This window comes from Balaenoptera ricei, chromosome 9 (genome assembly GCF_028023285.1).
Source record: "Balaenoptera ricei isolate mBalRic1 chromosome 9, mBalRic1.hap2, whole genome shotgun sequence".
Lineage (NCBI taxonomy): Eukaryota > Metazoa > Chordata > Mammalia > Artiodactyla > Balaenopteridae > Balaenoptera > Balaenoptera ricei.
Window position 1 is genome coordinate 110980170 of NC_082647.1, and position 16973 is coordinate 110997142.

Genomic DNA, 16973 nt, shown 5'->3' on the forward strand with positions numbered 1-16973 from the left:
GCCAGTTAGTTGTTTCATGAAAAAATTATAGCTACAAATTTCATCTCCCTTCTAGTAACACCATTGCAAATGCATCCAGATTCAAGCAAAAGGGGATCCTCACTGTACAAATAAATGTCCTTAATCTTCATCACATAGGCTCAGAAGCAGAAAGGTCAGAGGTCCTAGGAAATGGTGCATAATACCAAAGGAACATTGTTTAGTCAAGTTATTTCTGGTCTTATAAACCTCAGGATATTGTTATATAAATGTATAGCTCCTCCATATAGCTTTTTTAAACCACTTTTAAAAAATTGAAGTATAGTTAATTTACAATGTCATGTTAGTTTCAGGTATACAGCAAAGTAATTCAGTTATACATATATATATTCTTTTTCAGATTCTTTTCCATTATAAGTTATTACTAGATATTGAATATAGTTCCCTGTGCTATACAGTAGGTCCTCATTGTTTATTTTATATACAGCAGTGTGTATGTGTTAATCCCAAACTCCTAATTTATCTCCTCATCTACCCCCACTATCCCCTTTGGTAACCATAAATTTGTTTCCTATGTCTGTGTGTCTATGATAATCTCTAGGTCCATCCATGTTGCTGCAAATGGCATTATTTCATTATTTTTTATGGCTGAGAAGTATTCCATTGTATATATGTACCACATGTTCTTTATCCATTCCTTATCCATGTTCGATGGACATTTAGGTCGCTTCCATGTCTTGGCTATTATAAATAGTGCTGCTATGAACATTGGGGTGCACGTATATTTTTGAATTAGAGTATTCTCCAGATATTTACCCAGGAGTGGGATTGCAGGATTATACGGTAACTCTATTTTTAGTTTTTTAAGAAACCTTCATACTGTTCTCCATAGTGGCTGCACCAATTTACACTCTCACCAACAGTGCAGGAAGGTTCCCTTTTCTCCACATCTTCTCCAGCATTTATTATTTGTAGACTTTTTAATGATGCCATTCTGACTGGTGTGAGGTGATAACTTATTGTAGTTTTGATTTGCATTTCTCTAATAATTAGTGATGATGAGCATTTTTTCATGTGCCTTTCGGCCATCTGTACGTCTTCTTTGGAGAAATGTCTACTTAGTTCTTCTGCCCATTTTTTGATAAAGGACTTGTCTACTAAGGCACAGTTATGCCTAATAAAGATAGTGTCTACTTGCAATTTTCCATCCAAATTAAATATTGAGAAAACAAGCCACAGGTTTCTGTTTCTAATTAGGTAGGCTACCCCTTAGTATTCATTCAAAATGACTAAATATTATGCATTTTAAAGAGAAATCTTTGCAGGACATCTGTTATATTTTTAAATATTAAATTGTATCTGTGTATCAAAGTATTTTATTTCAGTTTAATGGAAATTCTTAATAGGACGATTGAGAACACCATAGGAAGAATATATTTATTTGTATCCCAGATCAGAAACAACAAAAATTTTATTTTTTTTTCCTGTGTGTGTGGTGTTACATAATTGGGAGTTTTTAAAATCTTCACTTGTCCAAAGTAACATTTTTTATATTATTACATGAAGAAGGCTAATTAAAATGCATTTTCTGGTCATTTTGGAGGGTATATTCAAGCAAAAATAACATACTCAGTGGATTTAAGCAGAAATTAGTTTTGCTGTTAAAAGTATTATGGCAAAATATGTCTGCATATAAATTCTATTAGCATTTTGAATTATTAGGATAAATTCCTGAAAGTGGGATTTTCAGGTCAATATGAAAAAATGTATTTAGGGTCTTGATATATATTGTCAATTTTTTTTAAAGTAATGTATATTTAAGGTTTCACCACCAATATATGAATGCTTGTGTCATTCCACCTGTTATAATTTACTAATTTTAATTAAAATTCAACTTGATAATTCAAAGATTTTACTGATTATTTTTTGAATGTACATTTTATTATACATTGAAATTTTTTTTCTATTTCTCACATATAGCTTGTTGATTCTTATCCATTACTAAATTTCAAACTATATTCTTTATATGTTTCTTGCCAAATTAAAGAATTTCACATATTAGGAATATTAACAAATAGTCATGTTAACACATTAGTACATTGTTTATGACAAATATAGTGTTAGGTACTATATTTATTACTTTTCTGACTACACAATAAGCTATATTTATTGCAAAAAAAAACATATAAAAACCCAAAATCCTACAACACAAAAATAAAGATTAATAATATTCCATATACATTCATAATTATGATATACATACATAAACCTATTAGTATATATTCAATATAGGAAATATAATTGTAAATAATCCTTCTCTTTAAAGAACTTTTTATTAATTATTTTTCATAGAATTATTTTAATAGCTGTCAAATATTCCAAAATGTGGAAATACTTCAATATTTTCATCATTTTCTTTGCTAGTTCCATGTAGGTATTATTTAGATAAATAATACAGCCTTTTTTTCAAATTTAAGAAAAAAGTAACATTGAAATGTTGAATTATATTTTATAAAATTAAAACTATTCTGTAGTAAATTGGTATTTTTACTATCTTGAAAACTCTTATTAACCATACGTACTTCTCTATTCAAACCTCTGGGATTTTCCTAATGTAGTTTCTATGTATTTCTCCATGTTTTCATGAACTAGTATACTTTTATTTATACTGTGGGTGAGATAATTCCTTAAAAATAATTTGCAATGAGTTATATCTGAAGGAGTTGGATATTTTTTTCTGTCACAGGACGTTTATTAAGCTCTCTCCTTCAACCTAACACATTTTTCCTTTTAAGTGTGAAAACCATCCTGTATAACTCAGTGATTTATCAAAATGTGAATACTGCCCAGATAAAGAAATAGAACATTTCCAGAACCCCTAAGAAATAACCCTCATGACTTCTCTCAAACACTATCTTTTTGCTGACCTGAAGTGTATCATCATTCTAATATTCATAGTAAATACTCTTTTGCATTTTTAATCATACTACCATGCAAACATATACATATAAATTATTCCTTTTTTTAAAAAATTTTGTGTAAATGGACTCAGAGTTAATCTTATTTTTGCCTCTATTTTGGTCAAAATTTCATTTGAAAACCATTGATACTGTTCTCTGCAGCTGTAGTCTGTGAATATTTACTATTCTCTAGTGTTTCATTGTATTTATAATTTATTTTTTCATGCACTTGTTGATGTATATTTTTATTATTTCCATTTTGGGTAATAATGTATATATAATTACACTGCTGTGAATATTCCTGTGAACAGGATTGTGCCTTGTTCTTAGGTAAAAACCTAGGAGGAGAAATTCAGGGTCACCATTTTCATATTTAATGGATGATATTTAACATTTTTAAGGTGGTATTACAAATATTATTAATTCATACAGTTTTCACACCAGCAGTTTATGAGAGTTCCTGTTGATCAACATTTTGACAAATATTTTAAAAATTATCATCATATAGGTGACTGTGCTGAGATACCACATTGATAATTTTGTTGGCCTTTTCCTCATGAGAAATGTGATTAAGCATATTTTTTTTTGTTGTTATTACTATTTGGATGTCCCAATTTGGGAACTTTTGGTTCAGCAGTGTGTGCATGTGTGTGTGTGTGTGTGATATATAGATAGATAGAGAGAGGCAGAGACAGAGACAGAGAGACAGAGGGAGAGAGAGGGAGAGGGAGCAAGAGATTGCTCTATGATTTACAACATGCATCATTAACTTATAATACTCAAATATGAATTGATATTATACCACTTCAGCAGAATGTGAGAGTTACAACAGAGTGTATTTTCATCTCTCTTCCCCTGATATCCTTTAGGCTATTGTTATCATACAAATATATCTACACATATCTATATGTGTTTATCATATGTTTACATATGTGGGAAACCAGTCCAAACACTGTTCATTAATTTGGAAAACCGTAGCCTTCATTTTATCAAATATTTTTTGTATAGGCCCTTTGTCTTCTTGGATTGCATCTTCCCCAATTTTGGATTGCTTATCATTTTTCCACAGGCAAATGATACTCTGGTCATTTTTTTCCAATTATATTTCTTGCTGTGCTTTATTTTGCTATAGTTTCTTTGTAATTTTCACACCTTTTTTTAATATGCAATCTCTAAACTGTTAATCTTACCCAGTTTATATTTTATTTCAGATTATTCATTTTCCATCACTAGAAGTTATTTTGAAGTTATTACAAGTTCTGGATTCCAAACAAAAATTATCAAGCATGCAAAGAATGAGGGTGATATGATTCAATCAATAGATTCTGAAACAACAGGTATAATGAGACTAACAAACAAGGACATAAATCAAGTTATAAATATGTTCTGTGTGTTAAAGAAGGATGAAAACCATAACCATGGTAAGATTCCTTGTCTCAAAATCTGCTGATAGTAACATAGTCACTACAGCTTTCTTATGATTAGTGTGGCTTATAATTTTTTCCATCTTTAAATATTAAACCATCTTTGTCTTTATAATAAAAGTATGTCTTCTTGTTTTTATCCAGTCTGACATTGTCTCCAATTTATTTTGAGTGGTTCTTTACATATAATGTAATCATATATGTTTATGTGGGTTTAAATGTACCATCTTTCTTGTTTTCAATTTGTCTAATACATATTTTTTAATTATTTCCTGGTTTCTTTGAATGAGTTGATATTTATAGTATTCTATTTTAAAAGCTAATGGACTTTAGCTATACCTCTTCCTTTTTAATGTATTTGCATATGTATTAATTGTTCTAAATTTATGACAGTTTTTTATGAATTAGTATTATAACACTTCACATATAATGTAAAAACCATCCCCACTAGGTTTTTGTGCCATTGTCATTACACGTATTATATCTACATGTATTATAAACTCTGTAATATGCGGTTATTAATTTGCATTTAAACAATTTATTTTCCTGTAGAGAATGTAAGATATATGAACATTAGACTGTTCTGTATCAATATGTGTACATATTCAGTGCTCTTCATTCCTTTATTTAGATCTGAATTTTCATCTTTTATCATTTTCCTTCAACCTAAAAAGTTCCCTTTAAAATTTTCTATGCTGAACATCTATCTGCACGGTAAATATCTTTTCAAATCTTGTATATCAAAAAATAGTTTAACTTAATTTTCATTTTTTAAAATATATTCTCTCTATATAGAAAAATCTTAGTTGAATAGATTTTTTTTCCTTACTTCACTCCATTTTTTTTGACCTGCATTGTTTTCAGTGAGAATCAGTGGATTTTAAATTACTATTCCCTCTGTGTTATTGTCTTCCTTTACTCTAGTGAGCCCTGGTCTGGTTTTGGGAGACCTTCCCTAGATTGGGATTTATTGAGCCTCTTGGATGTGTGTGTGTGTGTGTGTGTGTGTCTTTTTTTTCCTCTAATTTGGAAGAAATATCACCTATTACATATTCAATTTTTTTTCTACCCCAGTTTCTCTTTTTCCTCTTCTTCTGCATCTCAAATTACACGCATGTTTGATAATGGTATTGCCCTCAGGTGGTGCAGATTTTGTTCATTTTTTTCACTATTTTTTCCCCCATCTTCATCCCCTTAAATCTTTTTATCTGCAGTTTCCAATATACTGTTAGGCTCACTGAATGATTTTTTTTCCACATATTCTACTTTCCATTTCGAGAATTTCAATTTTGTTCTAATATTTTCTATTTTCCTACTGATATCATACTCTCTTCACTCATTATATTTGTCTTTTTCTTTACTTCTGAAAGTAGGAATATAATACACTTTTTAAAATGAGAGCAAATTTATGGACACCAAGGGCGGAAAGCGGGGGTGGGTGGTGGTGTGATGAACTGGGAGATTGGGATTGACATATATTCACTAATATGTGTAAAATGGATAACCAATAAGAATCTGCTGTATAAATAAATAAATATAAAATAAAATAAAATAATTGCTTATTTCAATATTGCTATCATTTCTGGGTCTGTTTATATGCTCTTTTCCTGGTATGTAATCTATTAGCCCTAACTTTGGGTACAGTGTTTTAAAGAACTGAGATTTATTTGTGTTTTATGCCTTTAAAAGCTGTTGATTTTTTTTTCTTCTTGGAAGGCAGTTAATCTCCACTGACCATTTTGATGCTTGTTTTTAGGCCTTGGCAGGAAAAGCACACGAGTTTGACTTGGTATTACTCTGATACGAGGCGTTCTGAGGGTCCAAGCCCTACACCTCTGTTTCTCTGCAGTTTCCACCTTTGGAATTTCCGTTCACCTTACAGTTACATAGTGGCTGTTCTCTTCCAGGTCACAAAACATCCCTTTTCATGCACAACTAAGCATGCAGTCAAGGACTTGGCGACACCTCTGTGAATTCTGTGTAGCCCTGTCTCCTTGAAGGCATCACAGAAGCCGGCGGCTCAGCCTCGCAGAGGTCTCTTCTCTACCCCTCACCTCTGCAGGATTGTTTTACTCTGTTAGGCCCTTCCTTCCTGCATTTCAGTCTGGAATGTACTTCTAGCCAGAACGCCACTTTGATATCTTGCCTGTTTCCCATTTCTCAGAGGTCACATTATCTAATCTCTGAAAAGACTTCTTTCATATTCTCTCCAGGTGCATAGTTTTCGAAGGCAGAATGGCTAGTCTGGTGATAGATACTTTATTATGGACAGAATCAGATACGGTACTTGTCAGGTTTTTTTTTTTTTTTTAATATCAATGTTATTTATGACTCTAAAAGAAAAGTGTGAAGGTACCATTCCTTATCTCATATTCTCTGGAAGAACTAATGCAGTATTACTATTATTTCTGTTTAAAGACTTAATGGAATTCACTATTGAAGTCAGATAAGTTTGGAAATTTCTTTTAAGGTACTTCTTTATTACAAATTCAATTCCATTAATAGATGTAAAACTATTAAGTAATTAAGAAATAATTACAAGAGCCCTGAAAAAATAGGTTTCTACAAAAGAAAAATGTTTGCCTTCAGATTTCCAAAAATCCTAATATCCACAGCTTCAAAGGATTTTATATTGTGAAGCAAATATTCTATCCTCAGACCGGCTATCATTTATGTGTTGGAACAAAGGAATTTAGACAAGCAAGGACTAAGAAAGTGTAACACCCACGTGTCCTTTCTAAAAAAAAAATTACTTGAAATATTTCAGCAGCTTGAGAGATGAATGAACCTTTCAAATCAGTGTTTTTATAAAAAGAAGATAAAAAATAAACACCAGAAAAACTTTAGCAAAATTGGACATGAGGGAGCAAACTACACATAAGCTAGCTTAAAGAACAAAATATAAAATAACATACTAGAATTAAGAGCATATTTATCTTCATTTATTATTATACAGTGATGGCATATGGATCAAGGATTTAATCTCCAATGGATCTAATTCCAGAATGGAATGGAACTTATTCCAGAAAAAAAAAAAAAAATTAAAATGTTGCTGCACTTCATCTTTAATGACTATCTAGTATTTTATTTTACATATGGAATTTAAAGGGCTGTCTAATAATGAATATTTAGACAATTCCATTTAAGTGTGTGTGGAGGTGTGGGTGGGTATGTAGGGAGGGAGAGAGAGAGAAAGTTCCTTACATGTTTAAATTTAGGTCTAAAACTATGCCAAGCACAGGGCATATCAAAGCTTATCCTAAAGCTTCTGAAATGTTTGACGTTTGATTTTTTGTTCAGTCCAAATAACTTTAGTAATAATAACAAAAACATTGTGAAATGTGGAGATTTTCCATCTCATGTTGGGTGTCACTGTTTTCTGAGCTTTACCCAACTGGGGTCCGTCCAGGAGGAATGACAAGCTGGGTGCTGAGTGGTTAAGTTGGGCTGTACTCTCAACTTGGTGGAGGCGAATAGCGGGCAAAGGGCTGGAATGATGGCTTGAAAGCTTGTCAGCATCCATTCATGATGGACCAAGAAAGCTGGGTTGAAGGAACTGAGTTTCTATTTTACTCAGTGAAGAAAAAAGAAAATAATACTCCCAAATCTCCTCTTCAGGCAGTAAATTGATTGGAATAGGTAAAGTTTACTTTAAAATATTGTATGGAGACAAGTAGACGCTTTTATTATCTAGGTTCAATGCCACTGATCTCCAGTTTTTCTTTGCAGGGAATACTTCAATGTCCTGTTTCCTTCAGCTCTGTACAATTAATTCTGGTATGTTCAGCCCAATTCAAAAGGTAAAAATGTCCGTAAACGCAGCCTGTGTTCTAAATCTCAACTTCAGATACAAATAGCTTTCTTGTATGGCTCTCCAGATGTGTATCTCCTAGTGCTATATATCCTCTTGATCTTGCAAATACACTGGAGTCTTTATCTTTCTTGTAAGTAAATTATAACTAAATAGTATAGACTAACACTATACCTTGAAGATGTAACTCTTTCTTAAATGACCCTGTATAACAACATTAGCTTAAATGTAATGTAAATTTAAACTGTTTCTTTTTTGTTGGGTTTGTAGCAGGATTACTGTAAACAATTTCTACATGGACCTTGAGCTTACACTATGTATTGTTTATGCATTGTGCCTCCTCTGTATGTTACCTTCTCACTCTTTCCTAGGCTTGGTTCATTATTGCAAGCATATAAAATATAAGAAACCTCTTTCAGATGTTAGCCAATAAAAAGTATTTTTCCTTTGCTTCTCAAGACATCAGTTCACTTTATGATTCAGTTAATTTAAAAATATACATCTGAGAATTAAAGAAATAGCTGCAGGCACTAAGCATGCCTAGAGCCATCATTCCTACTCCTTTTTGTTTGTTCCTAAAATTTATTAGAAACATCACTTTTTCCTCTGTCTGTGTGAAAATTATTTTTTAAAACTTAGCTTGAGCATTTTGTATAGAGGAAGAATATAATAAACATTAAAGAAGCTGACTGGGAAAGATGAGAAACAATGATAAATATGTTTAGATACTTATCACAATAAACTCTTGATAAATATGTTTAGATACTTATCACAATAAACTCTATACTTAAATTCTTTTCGAAGGAGGAAGAGCCACAAGCAGAGCCCACTGTTCCTTCAAGGACAAGTGTAGGTCCTATAATACAGCTGACTCTGCCATCCCACAGAGGTGGGATGGGGTCACAAGTAAACAGGATCTGCTTATCAGAAGAGGCCGATATAAAAGTAATCAAGAAATAATGAGAATGTCCAAGGGAGCAGATCTAGAAGCAACAGATAAAAATTTAAAAAATGAATAGCTTCATAGATAAGTCATTTGTGTCATATTTTAGATTCCACATATAAGTGATATCATACAGTATCTATGAAACAAAAACAGACTCACAGACATAGAGAACAGGCTTGTGGTTGCCAAGCGAGAGGGAGGTTGGGGAGGGATGGATGGGGAATTTGGGGTAAGCAGATGCAAACTATACATACATATATATATATATATATGATGGATAAACAACAAGGTCCTACTGTATAGCACAGGGAACTATATTCAATATCCTGTAATAAACCATAATGGAAAAGAATATGAAAAAGAATATATATATATATATACATATATATATATATATATATATATATATATATATATATATATATCTGAATCACTTTGCTGTACACCAGAAACTAACACAACATTGTAAGTCAACTATACTTCAATAAAATAAAATTTTAAACTCCAATAAAGACGTTAAAAAAAAAAAGAATAGTTTGCCTCAATATATGAGATTTTAAAATAAGAACAGTTTAACCATGAAATCGTTTTTGTAACAATGAAGTTAATTTCCTTCCATTTTGAAGTATTCAAGGATATAGTCACATATTGTCAAAAGGGTTTCTGATATGGAAGGAAACAAAAGTCTGCCTTTTATGTGACTAAACCAGGGCTGAAGGGTACTGAAGCAACTTTACCTTAAAGATATGGTTTGTGTCATTATATGTTCTTAATTGAATGTCAACTGTGTTCTTAATTGAATACTGCAAACTTCATATTATTCTGCAGTTTATTTACCCACTCATTTTGTCTTTTTACAGCCTTTACAAAACTCTGTTACTCTCCCCATACCCAACACTTGCCTTTGCTTCCTCAACAGATGACCTTGTCCCCTAACTCATTAAGGATATTGAAACTGGTATGTGAGCCACATGAATCTATCTCGTATGAGGGGTTGTGATGATGACTCAGTCTTTATTATTAGCATATTTCATGTTGTTGTCATTTTCTATTGCTGTTATTAATGACAGTTTTATTTCTTAATATTTTATATAGGCGTAGAAACCCATGAGTGAGGAATCCTGCTTCAAAAACAAGGAACTTCTCTGCAGACAAAGTCGCATTCCCAGAAATTAACTGGTCCCTTCCCTCCTTGGCTTACTATAATGATGAGGTAGAGTTGCAATACTAATACACCAGATTTCTCTTATTGGCTCAATAGTTCAGAAGAGTTGTGCATCTTCTTCAGGAAATTGCTTGAAAGTATGGATAATGGAAGTAGCAAAAGAAGAATTTTCCAGAAAGGCTCAGTATTCCATCCAATGGCACTAGCTTAGTAGTTGGGTGGAAAGTTGATCAGAGACTCAAGTGTGTCTCTGATCATTCTAACAAATTCTGAGGAAGAATGTGGCACCACATTGGGATTGTAACAGCAAGTGAGACTTGTCCTGGGCTTCCTAGAAAGATGAGTATACAATAATCAGAATTTCACGTCAAATATCCATTGTGTTAGCTTTGTTAAAAAACATAGAGAAGAGTTAAAATTAAAAGCAGTATATAACCTTCCTAAAACATTAAAGAGAATCCAAAGACAATAATAAGTACAGCAAAAAAGTAAACTAAAAATAGTTATTAAAACATAGACCATTATACAAATTGGCAAAAGTAAGATTAATATCTGAGTCTCAATAACAAGATTAATAGTTTACATTTCTCTATGAAAAGACAAAGGCAGATTCAGTAAGTGGAAAAGCAGTAGAAGATATTAGAAAAATATATAATTGGATGATAAAGGAGCCTCAGATTAATCTGTAATAATATATGGCAAAATACATTTTAGATGAATTTCAGAGTTGAATGTTTCCAAAATAATTAAGGAAATGCTGTATTTTGTCGGTTCTAACATCTGTGTATTTCAACATTTTAATATCATTAAAATAATGATACACATTACAATGAATGGCATGTCATAGTTTTATTTCTTAGTGGTGCACAAAATAATTGTGAATCTTACAATCAAGATGTCTTGATTTTAATAAGAATGGTATATATAAAAGTAGGTAATTACTTATCTGACCTTAGGTGGGAGAAGAATTTCTAAGCAATCTGGAAATTACTCGAAAAGCTTAATAGCTAAGCCAAATGTATAGAGAAAACCTCCATAGATAAATAATAATCATAACAATGTTAAAAGTCAAATAAACTGGAAAATTTTGGAAAATAAATGATGTATAATAGGTTATGCAATTTTTTTCATTTTACATAATTTCATACATAGAAATTAGAAGACTAGTATAAAGAATTCCAGTATACTCTTCACACAGATTCTTCAAATGCTAACATTTTTCTATATTTGCCTTAGATTTGTCTCTTCCCATGGGAAGGTAGATATACCTATTATGCATCTGCATATCCTTTCAAAATAAGTTGCAGAGATAGTGTTCCTCAATTAACAAGGATATTCTCTCACATAATCACAATGCAGTTATAAAAATAAGAAAACTAACACTGATACAACACTATTAGTTAATTTATAACCATTATTGAAATTTTAATGACTATTTCAATAATTTTCTTTATAGAAACACAGATTGTGAGTTGCATTCAGTTATTATGTTCCTCTCATATTATGCAGAACTCATTTGATCTGAAATTTTGTTAAATTTCACTTTACCTTTAATGACTGAGTTTTTGATAAGTACAGGAAAGTTATTTTTCTAAAATGCCCATCAATTTGAATTTGTCTTATGTTTCCTCATCATTGCATAGATTTTATTCATTTTTGTCAGAAATATCCCAGAAGTGTTACGGTGATCTTCTCATTGCCTCATAGCAGAAGTCACAAAATATCAATTTGTCTCAATACAGATGTCAACTACTTGATTAAATTCATGTCTGCCATACCACTCCACTGTAAAATTCTATTTTTCCTTTTATAATAAAGTATCTGTTTATAGACACTTTGATAACATGTAAATATCCTGTTACTCATCAAACTTTCTCCCACTAGTTTTAGCATCTACTGATGTGCCTTGCCTGAAACAATTATTACTGTGATGGTTATCACATTGTAGTTTCCTAATTCTATCATTCTTTCTGTAAATATTAGTTGACATTCCACTGTAAGAAAAAGCTCCCCACCAGTTTCTTGTATAAGTATAAACTTATGGATTCTTATTTTACTTTATAGGTAATAATCAATTAATATTTATTTTGGCACGCAAATTGTCTCAGGATTATCTGATGGTAGTCCCTTAAATCCAGCTCTGGCATATGTGTGTGTGTGTGTGTGTGTGTGTGTGTGTGTTGTCCCTAAGCATCTCCCTTACTTTCTGGCATAGAGATGTTGCAGGTTCATCTTGTCCTTTCTCTGCCCCAGCCGTAGCATTAACCTTTCCTCCAAGGAACCTTGGTTCCTTTTAGTGAATATGGGCACTAGGTTTCCTAATTTCTACTATGGTATAATTCTCCTAGCCCTTCTGAGAGAACAGAGCTAATAGATGATACACAGATACATAGATACATAGATAAATATTATAGATAGCATATTTTGATAGAGATATAGATAATATATTTAGATACATAGTTTATGTAGCCATAGATAGTTATACCCAGTACATATTCATCTCTATATCTATCTATAGTGAAACTGAGATATAGTTATATACATATACAATAATTGATCTATGTAACTATATCTATATATAATTATATCTGTATATATATTATATATATTTAAACATATAAATATATCTTATCTATTAATCCATCTATATAAAACTATGACTTTATATTGGTGCCTTTGATTTCAATGTAATACCACAGAATTCATTTCATATTTATAATTTACATCTGACAGTGTGAAACCTAGTTCCCATTATCCACAATGGGATATTATTTGCTCAGTCCTAGAATGTACAAAAAGTCACTTCAGAATAGCTAACCTATATATCTTCAAGAAAAAAAAGAAAAAAATAGCCAATAGTTATTACCATTTTTCTGTTTGTTTGTTTTGTTTTAGCCTGAGGGTATAGAGTCAAAGTACAGTGTGCAAATATTACTTGAGTTAGTTTTTGTTTCTCCACAAAGTGTGGCAATTTTATTCATTTTAAAAGCAGTAAGTACATTTGTTTCTCTTTCAGGCTGGAGTTTTTTCCCCATCCTTATTGAGTATGGTGTGTGGTGGGGGGGAGGTAAAATATGAAACATTAATGGAGCTCCAAATGTCAACAATCTAAGAAGCTATAGTCAGAGAATTGACCATCCCTCCATCCTTTTTATACCCTTCCCAGTGCATCACTTTCCTCCCAATTCCTACCAATAATTGTAAGTATTTTCAATTATTAAAAGTGAGCTATAAAAGTTATATTTGACATAGACTATATATATATATATATATATATATATATATATAATTCATATGTGATACTGTAAACAATGCCTTCATTTAGGGTCTCCAGAGGCACAGCGTGAGTTAAGGGCATGTATGCATGCTAGTTATTAAGGATGTATCCCCAGAAGGCATTGAAGAAGAAGGCATTGAAGAAACAAGGGGAGGAGAGGAAGAAACCCAGGAGGTTTCCCGCAGGTGCAGGATTTCAGGTGGACTGACATCCTGACTGTTTGGGAATCAATAGCTCCGGTTGACAAAGGGTGGTTCTCTGAAGGTGGTGGACTCTATCCTTTAGGAGTTAAGAATGCAGAAGGTAGAGGAGCATGGGTCCCAGACCAGAAAGAAGAACTGGAGGAAACGTCAAAATCTCTACTCCAACATGGATAATAAAATACAGTCACTCAGCTTTATTGAAGTGTTAGTCAAATTAAAATAGTAAAACAAGAATGAGGATATTAAATAGAGCCATGAATAAAAGCTAAGCACACTTGTTTGTCATCTTCACTTACACATTTGATGCGTCTGAACATCCGGTTTGCCTCTAGTCTTTCTAACAATAAATATGGAAAAAATAAATTTAGTGTCTTAATTCACAGTGATCAGAAGTTAAAACATAGGCAGATATATAGATGGATAGATAAATAGATAGATATAATTATGTATAGTTAAGTGTATATAAACAGATATAGAAGTAGTAAGCTACAACTTCTCTTAGTACAAAGATTGAAAAGAAATTTTCATCTGATTGAGTACATAAAGATAACTGTGTAATACTATGAACAATTTATTCACAATATTTACACTATAAATCCAGCTGGTCGATTACCCATTTTTGGTCGATTACCCATTTTTCCCATCAAACATCTGTTGCTGTTTTGCTGTCCTTACAATGAATTATAAAAAGTCGTAGTGTCAAAAAAAAAAAAAAAAAAAAAAAAAAAAAAAAACAACTGGATCCTGTAATGGTCGGAGCTGCAGGCTGGGAGGTCCGGGGGAGCTCCCAGCTTTAGTTTGGGTTGTTCTTTTATGCTAAAGCAGAATTCAGTACAAAAAAAATAGTTGTATAACACAAACATTTCATGAAGACGTTTTGCTTTTATAATTCTGATTGCTTTTATAATTCTTGAATTATTTTCTTAATTTGTAGGTAGAAGTTCTATTGAACTACTACTATTCCACATTTTATAACAAAGTAAAGCATAGCATCACTCTCTCTTAAAAGGTTCATCTTTCATAGATATAGGACTGAAGGAAAAGTCAAGATGGAAAATTGGCGTGAAATAATGTCCCAGCTTGGCTCAAAGGTATCTAGCCATCTATCTAACATGTCTCTATCTATATCTATCCATCACTACATCTATATCTCTTTATATACACGTGCCTATACATAATTTTATATATATATATCTACCTATGTATCGATCTATATAAAACTATGAACTGATATTCTTGCCTCTTCAACCAACATCACAGGATTGCAAAGACTTATCAGGTACTTGAGAGTCTCCAGTTCAAATGAGTTCCCAAATTGCAGAAAAAGAAGGTTCAGATAGCAGAATGATACCCCAGAGCATGTCAAGAAGACTGTACACAGGGGTGTGTGACACATGGCAGGAGGGACATTGACACACTGGATTGGATCCAGAGGAGAGCTTTTTGCAATGGGAAATAGTACTGAAACTGAGTCGTATATGGCACAGTCAAAGGAACTTGAATATATAGCTTATAGAAGAGAAGACTTGAAGGAACATGGGAAGGTGTTTTTCAAGTTTTGAAAATTATTCTATGTATTAGTATTTAGAATTGATATATGGGGAATTTGTCAAGCAGGCATTAAATCAATTTACGGGTTAAAGGGAGACCATTGAAGAGGATGAATTTTGAATAAGTAAAGCCCACTGCCCAGTGAAGAGAAATGTCATGAGAGAAAACTGCTTCCCAAAAAGTTTCCAACTAGATACTGAATATAGTTGGATTTTTAATCAGCCAGGTGTCAAAGTCCTTTCAAACTGCATAATGTCACAGTTTTGGAAAACTACAAAGAATATGTATTTGGGAACGAAATAAGTGGCTTTACCCGCTGTGGGAGCTCAAAAAAGATACTAGCTCCTCTAACCCCAGCAAATATGTCAGTAAGATTTGGGTGGTATTTCCATCGTCATATCAAATTTCTGACATTGAAGTAAGATGCTCTGCACAATTTACAAAAAAAAAAAAAAAATAGACCTGACACATAGTGGGAGAGCTAAGAATATTAATTTACTTCCTTCCTTTTCTCTCAGCCCAAGGTACAGAATTTGTATCAAGATCCATTTAGATAAGGACTTGAAAGCACATAGCGATATATATGACAATAACACCAAACCATACTCTTATGCATAAGGCTCAGTAGATTTATGAGAAGACCACCAAACAAACTGAATCTTGGATTCTTTTCCCACCCACGTCACTGTAAATCCATTTCCTCATTGCAAAATGGAGATAACTCCCCCATTTACCTCATAGGGTTGTTGTAAAATAAAATGATTAAAATGCATGGAAAAATTGTATGCAGTAATACAAAAACACTACACGATGGTAAAACTGATATCCTACTATTATAGTCATAAGACTATAAGTGTACAGCTGAAAAGTTAGGCCTAGGGTAAAAATATGACTCTTTTCTTGAAAAAGGATGAATAATCTTTCTTAGTAGCCTTCCCAGGGGCATGTGCAAAAAGTTCTAAAAACAAAATTCTTACTTACTGCCTACCAGTCAGAGCATCTGCTTTTAAAAACTTCTAATGCTTCATCTGTTTCATAGAGTAGGATCACTGAAAGGGCTCACAAGTCTTCATAGGGTGAATTCATGTAAAGCTGAAGTAAAGATAAAGAATACAGAGAAAAATCAGGCAGGTATTGTGTACCTAAGAGAATTACAAGCATCTTGTTCACTCCCCAGGGTCCTTTCTCAGATGCACAGAATGTAACTTGGAGTAACCAACTCATCTACTATTCCTGGGACTTCCCTAGTATTAGCACCTAAAGTACCACATTCTAGGAAATTCTTGAGTCCAGATATCTGGAGTGGTTGGTCACCAAAAACAAGCTTCACCTTCAGAATATGAATCAAAATATCCATGAGGAAATGTGCCTTCAGGAAACCCCAGGCAAAAGTTTCCAATGAGGTCTATATATCCCATTGGTCTTATAGCAAAGTCAGACTGAATAACCTGGTGTACACAAGTATAAACCCCCAATCAACACATTTCTGAAAAATGTACAGACACTAACCTTGAGCACCTCCAGAGAAGTTTCAAATTCTATGCAGCACATTATAGTTCACCAGCTAGCACATCTCATTCTTATCTTGGACAAAGGTCAGTACCAGACTTCCAGGCATACCAGAAAAAATTACAGAGTTGTCCCAGTTCAACTTAAG